Source organism: Magallana gigas, chromosome 3 (genome assembly GCF_963853765.1).
Source record: "Magallana gigas chromosome 3, xbMagGiga1.1, whole genome shotgun sequence".
NCBI lineage: Eukaryota > Metazoa > Mollusca > Bivalvia > Ostreida > Ostreidae > Magallana > Magallana gigas.
Genome location: NC_088855.1, coordinates 46,866,293 through 46,883,094, shown reverse-complemented (window position 1 = coordinate 46,883,094; position 16,802 = coordinate 46,866,293). Strand labels below are relative to the sequence as shown.

At 34.1% G+C, this 16,802-nt stretch overlaps 1 long non-coding RNA gene across 1 annotated transcript; it reads left to right on the top strand.

Moving 5' to 3' along the window:
• Positions 1-2,503: 2,503 nt before the first annotated feature.
• On the top strand, positions 2,504-16,514 carry LOC105343376 (uncharacterized). Its single transcript, XR_004595665.2, has 3 exons — positions 2,504-2,739; positions 12,216-12,903; positions 16,178-16,514. It is a non-coding gene; the product is annotated as an uncharacterized lncRNA (long non-coding RNA).
• The last annotated feature ends 288 nt before the right edge of the window (positions 16,515-16,802 follow it).

Here is a 16,802-nt window from a genome sequence, read left to right as displayed (position 1 = left end):
AATACCACTAGCAGCTACAGGCTATGTTAGTTTTCCTCTTGTGGGCTGAAAAGGAAAACGTGAACAATAAAATAATTTTAAAAAAAATACAAATCAAAACAAACTGCCTCTTTCAAGTGACCTGTCAAAAATCTTTGTAGGTTTTGTTTGTTTTTAAGTTTGTTTTTGTCAATAAAGTTCATAAACAGTATTTTAATGTTTTAATTTTCAGATAAGTAAACGAAAACAGATAAATAATAGATACCAAAATCATCAGAGTAACCCAGTACTCGACCGGAAGAGTAAGCGAATAACCGGTTACAACAAATCATCGGATTTGACAACAATAATAAGAAGCATATATGCATTTAGTGTAAATGGATTTTTACTCTACTTGTAAAATTAATAAATACTCTTTCGGATCTTAACCTACACGTATCTCGTGTAAAAAATCGTATAAATGAACATAAACCTCATTTTATTGCATATTAATGAATTGTGTCTTTTCTGCATACAATTGATGCATTTTTCTTGGGCAGAATCTAATACTATTTTGCAATAAAATCTCTGTTTGTAATGTCAAATGTTTTAGGGCGAAAAAAGTAATATCATTTTGCATTTTAAGCAAATTTATATCATTATTAATTCTTGTTTATACGTTCATTGAACAGCTTATTTTACTATGTATTATCCTCCACATGGCGCATGGCGCATGGGGACACTCATCAACCAATCTACCAGCACGTACCAGATAGAAAGTATGGTCAGTTTTGTTGTAACCATGGCTCTGACTTTGTTGTTGATACCTGTTGTTACATGACACACTACAGGCAGTAGGAACTTCTGGTGTCATTCCCTACAAAAAAAGGATTCTTTTAGCTAGGTAATTTTGAAATTGCATAAATGGGTCTACATTTTTTTTAAAGGATTTATAATATTTTATAGTATTTTTAAATATATAGTAAATGATTATTTTTAGATTGATAATGATTTATGATAAAAAAAAAATCTGCTGTTATTTAAACAATAAAATGCTTTCTTTGGGGATTCATTCGGGATATGAAGGTAGCGACATTGCAGAAAAAATACATAACCCGCGTTAGCAGGTTATGTAATTTTTTTCTGCAATGATCGCTACCTTCATAACCCACATGAATCATCAAAGAAAGCATTTTATTATTTATATTAACATCTTTCTTTTAACTAATTTATAAATTGATTATGAAAAGTTAGTAAAATTCACTAAATTACTGTTAATGTACATAAGTACGTTAGCTAAAGGAAACAGCCAAATCGTCTCTTGTGAGACTTTAAGTCTGACATCATCATGATTATTTTGTGCAGACTTCCGTGATTTTTCTTAGGTTGCTGGTGGCGACCGATCGATAAACAGGGCATGTCCATTTTATTCCTGTCAGTATCTTGTCAGTTTCAGCCGTTGTAGATTTCGACCAATCGTTTAACGGGGCGTGTAGATTTCAGTCTAGCTGTTTCTATAGAGCTATGAATTAACTATATGTTTCCCTAAGAAATAGAGGAAATAATACTTAGTAGATGTAAATATATTATGATAATAATACGAGAGATCCTATATTATTCTTCGACAATCATATTAATTGGGTACTTCCTGGATACAATATATTGCAATTGTAGTTTAGTTTATGAGGGAATGGAATACTAGTACAATGTATATTTTTAAACAAATCTTTGCCTGTTTGTGGAACTTTATATTGGAGTTTAATATACATAGTTATCATAAAGGCAATCTAACCGAACTGGTGAATTTTCATTCCAGAAAATAAAAACAAAATATAACTGCTCGGAAGTAAAAGCTGCTTTAAGTAGGTTGACTTCCGAAGAAATATCCTTTATACAGAACAATGCTACTTAAAATTCCTGTGACATGTGTAAAGAACCACGAGAAATCACACTAACTGTTACTATACAGGGAGAAACAATCACATTGAGAATATTTTACGGCGAAAAAGTTCCTGTAAATGAGAACTTAATTGGTGTAATTTTAATTTTGATACATTTTTGGGTTTTTTTAAGATGCTAACTAAAATTGAATGACTTAGACCCACCTTTCTTGTTGTTGAATGTAGTAGATTCTGTAGTCTTCTGTTGAACCAATTTAAAAAAAACATTTGGAATTGTACTGTACATGTAAAATTAATCAAAGCTTTAGTTTCGGATTTTGGGATATTCCTTGTGCAACATCATTGAATTGAAGAAAATAAACTCATTTAGTTGCAGATTTATGAATAAATTAAGTCAAGTTTCTGCATACAAGTCATTCATTGGACAGAAACACGTGTAATTCAATCAAGATATAATCATGGTGCTCATTGCGAAGGCAAAAAGACACCCCTTACATGTTTTGTTTAATTTCATATCATCGTAACTGTTTTTTATATTTCTATTTGTCATTTCGGATCTTTTTACGGAGAAAAATAGCCATATTATTTTGCATTGAAACAAATTTGTGTCATCATTTTGTAATTCATGTATTGCAAACCAAATAACGGGCTGAAACAGCTCACAATTCTTTAATGTTAAACTCCACATGGCGCATGACAAATACCTCCCTCTATTATAAACTGGTCTACCAGCACACTTGCTGAGTGTCATCTTGAGCGTACCAGATGGAAAGTATGGCCAGTTTTGTTGTAACCGGGGCTGTGACTTTGTTTTTGTTGCTGATTCCTGTTTGTACCACGACACAGGGAGTAGGAACTTCTGGTGTCCTTCCCATCGAAGGTAATTGTAAGATACAAAAAAAGGTTTACTTTTTATAGGATTTACAACATTTTTTATTATATGCTAATGTTTTGGAGTCTTAAACGGACAATTGTTACCAAATTCATAATGATTGACGATATCACTTCAAATTGGAATATATATTTTTAACTTGTTTAATTACCATTGTTTATTGAAGAAAAAATATATATTTTAGATGCGCTGGTACAATTTTCTTAATTTCATAATTGAGAACAATTTTGTACAGTCATGGCAACATTGCATTATATTACTATACAAAACTGTTCTACTGTGTATTTATTATCTTTATATGTATTCATAATTGTTAAATGTCATGTCCAATAAGGCCTTAATTTGAAAAAAAAAATTATATTCTATTCTGATATGAGAGATACTAGTACTATATCTTTCTCAGATTTCATACAGTATTTGAGAAAAGATGTATGCGGGAATGAAGATATAATCACCACTTTCTCATTGAAATAAAGCTTAATTAACATGGAAAACTACTGCAATGTCTATTATTATACACATACTTAGCATAAGAGTACATAAATTTTAATGTATTAATCGGACCAAGCAACTTTAAATAAGAAAATAATTCTATAAGGAATAAGGAATAATTAATTCTTTGATTATATTGATGTTATAATTTTGGTCGGGGCGTGGTCAAATCCAATAAAGCCCGAAGGGATTGATGATAAATTTGACCACGCTCCGACCGAAATTATCACCTCATAATATTCAAAGAATTATTCCTTACTACTTATATTTATATTATTTCCAATTTGTACACTTTAACGCATTTTAAAATCACTATTTTTCATGTGTGCACATGTTATGTATTACTACGCGGCGCAGCCATTACCGTTTTTCGGTTATTCTATAAGACACGCCCACTTTGTGTCGCTCATCTTTTATGACATAATTGGGCTATAGGCTAATTACATTTATCAGTGTCTTTGCCTGTGATAACACTACGTATCGATTTTGTAAATACAGTCCAATAAATTAAAATGACGTATAATTGGGGCGCAAGCGGGGTTTGCTTATTTATATTCAAATTACAGTCACTGAAAATTGCATAAATATAAGTAATAAGGAATCATTCTTGAAATATTATGAGGTGATAATTTCGGTCTGGGCGTGATCAAATCTATCAAAAAGCCTATCGGGCTTTATTAGATTTGAATGCGCCCCGACCGAAATTATCACCTCATAAAACTCAAAGAATGATTAATTTTTCTTTAAATAGGCTTTAGAATTGATCCGTAATGTTATCACAGACAAAGACAATTGAAAATGTAAATATTGAAAGTTGCCTGTTGATAAATTTAGAGCAACGGCCATTAATTCTTTATGCTTAATGCTGCTTCAGTTGATGAAAGTTTAGTGCAAGTTTGGTCATTAAAATCAATTTTGTAGTAGCATGTTACAGGTACATGTGTCGCGATTGTATAGTGGTTACACCCTTTGAGTCAGATTGAAATGAAAACACGTCTGAACACTTTGACTGGTTTATCTAGACATAGGGTGCTTTCCATTTAACGGGCATCGCCGGATATGCCGGTGTTGCCTCTGTTGCCGATTGCTGGAACGCGCGTCGCCGGCGAGCGATTGTGGCAACGCAATATACCGTTGCCGATTAGGAGACAATATGGCGTCGAGGTTATTATGTTCTACAAATCCAATATTTCTAAAACTACCATTTGTCCTACTACATTGAAATATATTAAAACTGCAAATAGCCCAACTTTCTGGTTCAAATTTTAAGATAAGTATCAGTTTAAAGTTGCAATCGCCCTCGTTGGAGCATTGTGACGTTCCCAACCGTTCCATTTACGTCACCGTTTCCCGATAACGTCGCCGGCGAGGCAACGTTAATGGAAAGCGCCCTAACTTTCAAACATAAACATATTATTAACGTAACCATGACATCATGCTATGATGACGTCATAATAGCAGTGTCTCCCAATGTCACATGCACCTTGACGTCGTACAAGATATTTACCAACATACTCCGGGCCTCAAAATGTACAAAATCACAATTTACAAAAATTAAAAGTTCATAAAAGGTTCGCGTTGTGTATGAAAAAATTAATTAGAAAGTCTTTGACTTCTCCCCAACTCTGGCTCTGATTCGCAAACTTCCAAGGGATAACACTTTGTAATGGGACGGTTCCGTTGCTAAGACGTAAAAGTGCAGATCTTGTGAGTCCATCTCTGCCAGTCGTGAGGTCCACCACTAGAGCAATTTTCCAGTTGATACGTTTTGTGAAATCATCATGGACTTGGACGACATCTCCAATTTTGATCTTATTACACGCTGTTCCTGTTCTTCGATGATATTGTCTTAGAGAAGTAAGATATTCCATCTGTTCCAGAAGTTTTGTGAAGCTGAATTTGTTGTTTCATAAATTGATTAGCTTTCTCGTGATTTAATAGAGAATCATTGTTGGTATCCTCTTTATCAACATAGGGTAGAGATGTTAATCTTCTTCCATACAGCAACTGAGATGGTGTAAGTGGCTCCGGATCTGTTGAAATGTAAGTTAGCGGTCTGTCATTCAGCATCGCTTCTTTTTCCGTTACTATGGTGTGAAGAGTCTCCATATTTATCTTTGAACGTCCAAGAACTTTCTGTAAGGAAGTCTTTGTCAATCCAATGAGTCTCTCCCACCATCCACCATACCATGGAGCTCGACTTGGAATGAATTTCCATTGTACTCCATATTCAGATAGTTTTTGATGTATGTTTTCTGCATGTGATGATCTAATGATTTCCCTAGATGCAGATTGAAAGGTTGTTGCATTATCTGAGATCATGATACTAGGCAGTGATCTCCTACTAATAAATCTTCTGAATGCAAGAAGAAATGAGCTTTGTGTTAGGTTGGTACTAGCTCTAGGTGTAGGGCTCGAGTTGAGGCACAGGTAAAAAGGCATATATATGTTTTAGAGTCTTCTCCCAATTTATCCTTGACATAAAGAGGTCCTGCAAAATCTATGCCTGTCACGGTAAATGGAGGTTTCATCTGTAGACGGTCCTTTGGTAGCGGAGGGGGTTCTTGAGCTTGATAAGACTTTCCAATGACTTTCCTATAGCTGATACATCCTCTAAGAATTCCTTTCACACGTTGTCGAATCCTCGGTATCCAATATTGTTCATGGAGTAAGGTAATTGTTGAATTCAAACTTGCATGGGCATGTTTGTTGTGTGTATCAACAATAAGAAGATGCGTCAATCGATGATATGTTGGAAGAAGGTGTGGGAATTTTGTTTTATCCATCGGTGGCGCATTGTGAATTTTTCCTCAACACCTTTAAAATCCTTCGTTATCGAGGAACAGTTTCAGTTCCTGGATCAATGTTGGTTCCTTCCAGATGGATGTTTCAGATATTCCATTTCTTTTGTAAACTCTGTTCTCTGTACATCTTGTATGAGCAGTCTAGTAACTTCACCTAACTCTTGTTTACTGAGAAATCCTGCTCTTTTTTCACTAGAATGTCTGCAGTTGTGAATGAATCTTCTTATGTATGCAAGAACTCTGACCAACTTCATGAGTGAACTCTTATCTTCAAGTTTCAGTATTGACTGTATACTCTTGATGTCTGCAATATCTTGAACCTTCGTTTGATGACTCATATCACTCTTTTCTTCTGTGCTTGTGGAACATAATATTGTCTTACTGAAAATTACATAAATATAAGGCCATTTTTGGGGTTGCATTAACCAATCTGGTCCATTCCACCAGAGTGATCCTCTTTGAATTTCTTGAGGGCAATTCCTCGTGTGAGATAGTCAGCAGGATTACAGTATGTTGGACAATACTGCCATGTTAAAGATTCGCTGATCTCCCGAATTTCATTTACTCGGTTTGCTACAAATCTGTTTGGCGTTTTCTGTGAAATGATCTAGTGAAGTACAATTAGACCGTCACACCAAAAGTTGATTTTGTTAACTCCTGTTATTTCTTTTACATGTTTTCCCAATCTTGCTCCAATAAGTGTTCCCATGAGTTCTAATCTTGGAAGTGTGATCTGCTTGATTGGTGTCACTCGATTTGGCCATAAGTAATGTTATCTTGTTCTTTTATAACAAATAGACACATGCACCATATGCTTGCTGATTTGCATCGGAGAAAATGTGCAATGAATCACACATACACATCCATTGAGGGACTGTTATTTCTGTTTATTCTGGTGTCCAGTGCATCACATTTCTGATGAGATTTCTCTCCATGTAGTCTGCATAGACTTAGGCAGTTTTTCATCCCATTTCAAATTAGCTTTCCATAACTCTTGCATGATAATCTTCGCCTTCACAGAAATAGGACTTAATAATCCAAGTGGATCAAACACCTTTGATGTTTCTCTCAATACTTCTCGCATTGTAGTCACGCGATCCTTCTTTTGTCCAGTATCATTCTTTGCATATTGAAGAGTATCTTCTTGTGGATTCCATTTCATTCCAAGAACTTTAACGACAGAGTCTTCATCCGCTGTTTTTTCTGCTTCAGATATGTTTTGTAGCATCTCACTGTTGGAGCTCCAGGAACGAAAATTAAAACCTCCTTCTGCAAGTAAGGTTCTTGATTCTTTGTAGAACTTCATAGCTATTTCCTCACTCTGGAAGCTGGGTACAACATTGTCAACATAGAGATTTTGTTTAAAAAGAGAAGAAATTTAATTTGCATTCTCTTGAACATGTTTCATCAGAGTAGCTCTGAGGATAAAAGGTGAACAAGTTGCTCCAAACAGGACAGATCGAAAGCGATAAGTTGTCAATGGACTTGATGCATTACCGGGATCACTTAGCCAAAGGAATCGTGTCGCATCACGATCTTTCTGGTGAAGCTCAATTTGAAGGAAGGCCTTTTCAATATCTGCTGTTACTACAAACTTGTTCAGTCTGAATCTGGTCAAAATTGACGTGATGTCATTCATCATCGGGGAGTATGGCTCGATGCAATCATTTAGACTAACATGTCCAGTTTTGTCCTTGCAGCTACAATCGTACACAATTCTAATCGGGTTGTTGTGCTGTCCTTTTTCACAGAGTGATGAGGGATATAATGGACTATATTTTCTGAATTTTCTGGATCTTCAACTTTCGCAATAAATCCTTTGTTTTCTTGATCCTGTATTATTTCACTGTACAGCTTTAACAGTTTTGGATCCTTTGCTAATCTCTGAATAACGTTTTCTGTTCTTCTTTTCACAATCTCGTAGTTTGTAGGTAAGCATGGAGAGTTTTCTTTCCAGGGGATTTTAGCAACATAATGACTATCCTCTTTGTCAATTGATGTAGCTGCATAATTCAAGAGTTTCTCCTTGACTTTCATCTCTTCACTGTGATCATCAATTCCCATGGATTCTATTTTCCAGAATTTTTCCAGGTCAACCTCTTCCACTTTTTGATTTGCTAGAATATGGAACATCCCTGAATGCCGTTTTCCAGATGAGTGGATAGGTCAAGATAAAAGATATCCAACCTTTTATTCAACCGCCATGGGTCCATTTCCTCTTATGATTCTGTCTCCTACTATGCTCCAATAGTAGTCTGCACCAATTAGCATTGAAATTTGGAACTGCTCATCTGAGCTGACTGGGTGTGCCAATTTCAATCCCTTAAGGTATGAGAGTTCCTTAATATTGACACGTGATCTGTTGAAGATTGGAGCTACTATTGTTGGAATGATGATGACATCCATTGGAATTTTCTCTCCGGTTTGTGTTTCCAGTTGAACTGTTGCTTTCTCTAGGTTACGAACTTCACTATTCTTGTCTCCAAACGCTGAAATCTTTAGAGTGATGGATCCCGTTGATTTTATGTCAAGTATCTGTGCTAACTCCTCAGTTATAAATGAGTTTTGAGCTCCTTCATCTAGCAATACATTGCAGTTGACTTCTTGATTTCTGTACCAAATTGGCGTCACAGCAGCTTTTAGCAGCACTTCAGTGTTGGCTCTAACATGTGATGAAGAGTGAAGCTGGAATGACTGCTCTCGTTGATGTGGCTGTTTAAATTGCGTGCTCTCGGAATTAACAGCTCTCTCTGAAGTACTTCGTGGGAATTGAAAATTGCGGCAAATACTAGTATGATGAAGCTTTTTGCAATTCTTGCACTTGAAATGCGACTGACATTCGCTTACTTTGTGTTTTCCAAAGCAATTAAAGCCGACTTTCTTCTGTTTGACGATTGATATCCTTTCTTCATAATCAGTTATGACATGGCAAGCCGTTGGCGAGTGTTTCCCATTACAAAACAAGCATTGCTTTACATTAGTCCCTTGCTTGATAGTTTTCTTATGGTTTGCTCCTGCAACAAAGTTAGCAGTTGGTATGAACTGTTGTGATTCTTGGTTAGATCTTGTATTGCTAGCATTTCCAGCATCCTAAACGCAAAGTTCCTTCTTTATTGCTCTCCTCAATGAGTTTAAATCCCAGTTGTCATCTCCTTTGTCCCGAGTAATGTTCTTCCAAATGTCTGCTGGGAGCTTGTTGTAAATCATGGGTGTTAGAATCGTCCCATACGTGGTTTCGTCACTGCCCAAGGACTCCAAACCTCTAATGCAGCACTCCATTTTGTCATAGAAAATTCTCAAACAATCTGGATTAGACTTTGGTAGTTGTATGTTGATAAGAGCCTGTATGTGCGCATTGACGATTTTATGATTTTGGCCATATCTTTCAAATAAGTCATCTATTGCCTGTCTGTAGTTTGTATAGGTCAAACTACATCCTGAGATAACGCGAAGTGCTTCTCCACACAACAATGACCGAAGGTAGCTAAATTTTTCTACATCAGATAAACTGTTGTTTCCATGGATCCTTGTGTTGTAACAATTCCAAAATGTTTGCCATTCAAGAAGATTTCCCTCAAAAATTGGTAGATTGAGTTTCGGTAACTAATGGGAGTATGCTGATTGAGTAGCACCACTATTAGAGTTTGGATTCAAATTGAGGCTTGTAACGGTCTGCTGAACACATGAATTTTGAGAAAAATCATGCGTCGAATGAGCATTTTCTCCGATATGAAGATTTTCATTGTGATCCAAATACTGGTAATTGCTAGCAGTTGCATTTAAAGTTGATCCTTATACTAAGAGATGTTTTTTGGTTTTCTTAATTTTTGACTCCATATTAAATTTGTACTCATCTGCCTCAAGGATTTCCTTTTCCACATCTTCTTCAACTCTATCTTCTAGAATTCTGTCATCTAGATTCCTAAGAATTTCTTGCTTCTCCTTTAGTGTTGATATTATGGTATATATATCTTCTGAATTGTTTTCTTCTAAAAAGGATTTTTCCAATTTTCTCAAAAGTCTTGTTACAGCACTTCCTTGTCCTGAACGAATTGCTCTAAGTTTAGAAGTCATCTCTCCGTTTGGTCACGGCACCAAAATGTCCCGATTGTTTAGTGGTTACACTCTTTGAGTAAGATAGAAATGAAAACACGTCTGAACACTTTGACTGGTTTATCTAGACTAACTTTCAAACATAAACATATTATTAACGTAACCATGACGTCATGCTATGATGACGTCATAATAGCAGTGTCTCCCAATGTCACATGCACCTTGACGTCGTACAAGATATTTACCAACAACATGTGTGAATAAGAATTCGTTTTAAAGTACTTCAGAATATACAAATTGCCGTAGTTTTCAGCCTTGATACCACAGCAAAGGTTTTCAAATTTAATATATATTGTCTTTTCTTTTAATGTTTAAATGAAATTAAAAATTATTTTTCAAGCATTGTTAATGTATTATTAAGCGGCGCAGCCATTACCGTTTTTTCGGTTATTCTATAAGACACGCCCACTTTGTGTCGCTCATATTTTATGACATCATTGGGCTATATTTACATTTATCAGTGTCTTTGCTTGTGATAACACTACGTATCGATTTTGTCTTATACAGTCCAATAAATTCAAATGACGTATAATTGGGGCGCAAGCGGGGTTAGCTTATTTATATTCAAATTACAGTTACTTAAAATTGCATAAATATAAGTAATTATAAGGAATCATTCTTTAAATATTATGAGGTGATAATTTCTGTCTGGGCGTGATCAAATCTATCAAAGAGCCCATCGGGCTTTATTGGATCTGATCACGCCCCGACCAAAATTATCACCTCATAATACTCAAAGAATGATTCATTTTTCCTTAAATAGGCTTTAAAATTGAATCGTAATGTTATCACAGACAAAGACAGTTGAAATGTAAATATTGAAAGTTACCTGTTTGAAAATTTTAGAGCAACAGCCATTCTTTATGCTTAAAGGGGCATGGTCACGATTTTCGTCAAATTCTATTTTTCTATTTCTATTAATTACAATGCTTTAGATATGCATTTCTAATGATCAAATAAAATTTGAGAGTCAGTCTTTAAGTTTTAAGCACGATACAGAGCTCACAAATCTGTGACATGTAAACAATGCTCGTGCCCTGTTTTTGTTTACATAGGTTCAATTTACCGATTAAAAACCTTTTTCGAGCTGATTTTTCTATCTTCTTATTCATTTTAAGCATAGATAAACAGTTCCTAACGTTTAACACATTCATTTTAGGTTTAAATTTGAAATTTTTACTTCAACATTAAAATTGTAAACAAAAGCTTTGGTTACATGTCAAAGAATTGTAAGCTCTGTAACTCACTTATAACTTAACAAATGGCCCTCAAATTTTGTTTGCCTATTAAGAATGCCTCACTGAAGCATTGTAATTATTCAAATTGGAAAAATAACTTTTGATCAAAATCGTGACCATGCCCCTTTAATGCTGCTTCAGTTGAAGAAAGTTTAGGGCAAGTTTGGTCATTAAAATCAATTTTGTAGTATCACGTTACAGGTACATGTATGAATAAGAATTCGTTTAAAAGTACTTCAGAATATACATGTACAAATTGCCGTAGTTTTCAGCCTTGTTATTACAGCAAAGGTTTTCAAATTTAATATATATTGTCTTTTTCTTTTTATCAAAAACTTTTAATGTTTAAATGAAATAAAAAAAATTTTCAAGCATTGTTAATGTAACCTTGGCAACACTTAAATTTTTCATTTTCCCAAGAAACTTTTTTCCATAATTTATAATTAACTATATTTTGTATATGATTTAGTTTATGTAAGGTAGCTGAAATTGCAGCAATCACTTACAATTTGTCTTCAAAATGACATAAAATTGCCTTTTGTTTTTAATCTTTTGCTTACTGCCGTGTCTTGCACTTTTAGAAATCAAGTTTATCAAGTTTTGAAATAGGAGGAAAATCGGTGATTACGTGGCCATCAAATTCTGATAATCACATTATATACCATGTAAAATTTGTCTTCAGGAACTAAAAAATCGACTTACTAGTATTTTAAAATAGTTTTCTTACGTGTATATTTCTTTTTTTAAACAAAGGGTATCAAAATACCACATGTTGTTTGTCATACATTTAAATTTTTAATTTACTATATCTTTGTAGGTGGAAAAGATGTTTACAGACACGAATATGCTAGTATTAGTTTTTCTGTTATGCTGAGCGACATCCTTTGTAGCCTGTGTGACTCCATTCAAAACAAGAAACAGAAAAGACGCTGTAAACGGCAGAACTGTATCTCTACCAGAGACTTGGTAGAGAATGGAAAAAAATAACTCATTCAGTTGCAGATTTATGAATAAATTAAGTCAAGGTTCTGCATACAACTCATTCATTGGACAGACACACATGCAATTCAATCGAGATATAATCATGGTGCTGATTGCTGAGGCAAAAAGACACCCCTTACATGTTTTGTCTAATTTTATATCATCGTAACTGTTTTTATATTTCTATTTGTCATGTCTGATCTTTTTACGGAGAAAAATAGCCATACTATTTTGCATTGAAGCAAATTTGTGTCATCATTTCGTAATTTATATATTTCAAACCAAATAACGGGCTTAAACAGCTCACAATTCTCTAATGTTAAACTCCACATGGCGCATGACAAATACCTCCCTCTATTATAAACTGGTCTACCAGCACACTTGTTGAGTGTCATCGTGAGCGTACCAGATGGAAAGTATGGTCAGTTTTGTTGTAACCGTGGCTGTGACTTTGTTTTTGTTGCTGATTCCTGTTTGTACCACGACACAGGGAGTAGGAACTTTTGGTGTCCTTCCCAACGAAGGTAATTGTAAGATACAAAAAAGGTTTACTTTTTATAGGATTTACAACATTTTTTTATTAAATGCTAATGTTTTGGAATCTTAAACGGACAATTGTTACCAAATTCATAATGATTTACGATATCACTTAAATTTGGAATACATATCTTTAACTTGTTTAATTACCATTGTTTATTGAAGAAAATATATACAGATGTTCTGGTACAATTTTCTTAATTTCATAATTGAGAACAATTTTGTACATGGCAACACTTATATAATACCGAGCAGCCCTATAAGCGGTCGTCTGTCAATAGTAAATAAGAAAACGAAAGGTCATTTAAAATCTTTCTCACAATGTTTGCCACAAGGAATTTGCTCCTCTCTTTTCTGAGGCCCATGTAACCTGCTGGTTGACGCAGAGCGATATATAAATATCGCTTCATCTTTATAAATGACATATTTTGTTTACCTCGAAAACACTGCTTTTTTACCATAATATTCAAAAAGAGCTCATATTACGGGAGATTACTCCCAGTTGGAAAACAATTCAAGAGGGGTAACTCTAATTCATTGTATAAAAGAGAAAATGCAGGTGCGGATTTTTTAAATCCGGAGCACTTCGTTGCCAATGCCCTTAAACAGGTTTTCTCCAGTAGTATTACTACACCCAGTGACCACTCATGCAAGCAAAAATATATAAATAACTCAAAAGTATGGAAATACATTTCAAACAAAATTTAGATACCAGAACTCAACCATAAGTATGGGAGTATGTTTGGAACATAATTGTGACACCGAGAAAACTCGAAATGTTTAGCAGACGGAATCTCATTGAATTTTTTTTCCTTGTACATTCTTTATCAAGCGTCATTAAAAAAAGCGTTTTTGTGATTCTCATGTAGAATTTCTTTGTAAAATGTTCAATCAATTTGTTCAAAAGTTTATAAGAAACTTTAACTTTAAAATTATCGTCAATAATAAAGTGATTTTTGGAAAAATGAATAATTTTAATTGCTTGATGTCAATTGTATATATCTACCGTTGGATTTAATAACGGCTAATTTAGCGTAGCGGTAACGCGTTGGGCTTCAAGTTGGAAGTTGATTTTAGCGTCGTGAGTTCGAATCCCGCTGTCGGCACTTGAAAGATTTTCGGTGAAAACATTAATTTTGCCGTGCTCTATTTCGGCATAGTATGCTTACGCTATATTAATTTTTTTGATACTATGCGAAAATAGATGAATATTGAATATATAGTGACAAACTGACAGAATGCATTATATCACTATACAAAACTGTCCTACTGTGTATTTATTCTGTTTATATAAATATTAATTTGAAAAAAAAAATTATATTTTATTCTTATATGAGAGATATTAGTACTAACGTTTCTCAGATTTCATACAGTATTTGAGAAAAGATGTATGCGGGAATGAAGATATAGTCACCATTTTCTCATTGAAATAAAGCTTAATTGACATGGAAAACTACTGCAATGTCTATTATTATACACATACTTGGCATAGAAGTACTTAAAATTTAATGTATAAATCGGACCAAGCACCTTTAAATAAGAAAATAATTCAGAATCATTTAAGAAATAAGGATTAATTAATTCTTTGATTATTAATTTTGGTCGGGGTATGGTCAAATCCAATAAAGCCCGAAGGGCTCTATGATAAATTTAACCATGTTCCGACCGAAATTATTACCTCATAATATTCAAAGAATTATTCCTTACTACTTATATTTATATTATTTCCAATTTGTACACTGGAAATAATATAAGTTATTAGGAATTTTACTTATCATAAAGCCCTTCGGGTTTTATTGGATTTGATCTCGCCCCGACCGAAATTATCACCTCATAATATTCAAAGAATTATTCCTTACTACTTATATTTATATTATTTCCATTTTGTACACTTAAACGCATTTTAAAATCACTATTTTTCCATGTGTGCACATTTTATGTATTACTACGCGGCGCAGCCATTACCGTTTTTCGGTTATTCTATAAGACACGCCCACTTTGTGTCGCTCATATTTTAAGACATCATTGGGCTATATTTACATTTATCAGTGTCTTTGCCTGTGATTACACTACGTATCGATTTTGTCTTGTACAGTCCAATAAATTCAAATGAGGTATAATTGAGGCGCAAGCGGGGTTAGCTTATTTTTATTCAAATTACAGTTACTGAAAATTGCACAAATATAAGTAATAAGGAATCATTCTTTAAATATTATGAGGTGATAATTTCTGTCTGGGCGTGATCAAATCTATCAAAAAGCCCATCGGGCTTTATTGGATCTGATCACGCCCCGACCGAAATTATCACCTCCATGCGCGGATCCAGAAATTTTTTCCAGGGGGGTCCGAAGGATAATTGTGTTTGCCAGGGGGGGTCCGAGGCATATTTTCGCGATAATTTTACTGTGTAAATTTAATAAATTTTCATTTTCCAGGGGGGGTCGGGATCCGCGCATGACCTCATAATACTCAAAGAATGATTCATTTTTCCTTAAATAGGCTTTAAAATTGAATCGTAATATTATCACAGACAAAGACAGTTGAAAATGTAAATATTGAAAGTTACCTGTTGAAATTTTTAGAGCAACAGCCATCCTTTATGCTGCTTCAGTTGATGAAAGTTTAGGGCAAGTTTGGTCATTAAAATAAATTTTGTAGTATCACGTCACAGGTACATGTATGAATAAGAATTCGTTTAAAAGTACTTCAGAATATACAAATTGCCGTAGTTTTCAGCCTTGTTACCACAGCAAAGGTTTTCAAATTTAATATATATTGTCTTTTCTTTTTATTACAAACTTTTAATGTTTAAATGAATTTTTTTTTCAAGCATTGTTAATGTAACCTTGGCAACACTTAAATTTTTCATTTTCCCAAGAAACTTTTTTCCATAATTTATAATTAACTATATTTTGTATATGATTTAGTTTATGTAAGGTAGCTGAAATTGCAGCAATCACTTACAATTTGTCTTCAAAATGGCCATTTGTTTTCAATGTTTTGCTTGCTGCCGTGTCTTGCACTTTTAGAAATCAAGTATATCTCAAGTTTTGAAATAGGAGGAAAATCGGTGATTACGTGGCCACCAAATTCTGATAATCACATTATATACCATGTAAAATTTGTCTTCAAGAACTAAAAAATCGACTTCCTAGTACATGTATTTTAAAATAGTTTTCTTACGTGTATATCAAAGGGTATCAAAATACCACATGTTGTTTGTCATACATTTAAATGTTTTAATTTACTATATCTTTGTAGATGGAACTGGTGTTCGTGGACATTCATCTAGTTTGTCTGTTATATTAGGCGACATGCTTTGTAGACTGTGTGACTCCATTCAAAACGAGAGACAGAAAAGACGCTGTAAGCGGCAAAACTGTATCTTTACCAGATACTGGGGACTATTAGTAGATTCGGGGCGGTGAATTTGATCTTTTGACTTGAAATGGAGATATCATACGATGTGTCCAGTTATTCTATAATTAAATAAATCATATTGTCACTTATATGCTAACATTATCTCTACTATGAGAAGCAAAGCAAATGTACTTAATATTTGTGTATGTAGTACGACATAAAATATGTATCAAGATAACGCAACTCGCAATCATGTGGATGTATTTAAGGAATAAGGGATCATTCTTGGAGTATTATTAGGTGATAATTTCGGTCGGGGCGTGGTCAAATCCAATTAAACCCAAAGGACTTTATGATAGATTTGACCACGCTCCGACCGAAATTATCACCTCATAATATTCAAAGAAACTTAAGATTCCATAATACTTATATTATTTCCAATTTGTATACAGGGGATTTCGCCACATATAATTCTCATATCAAATTGATATGATTCTTATATAATTGCACAGATATGAGCTGATAA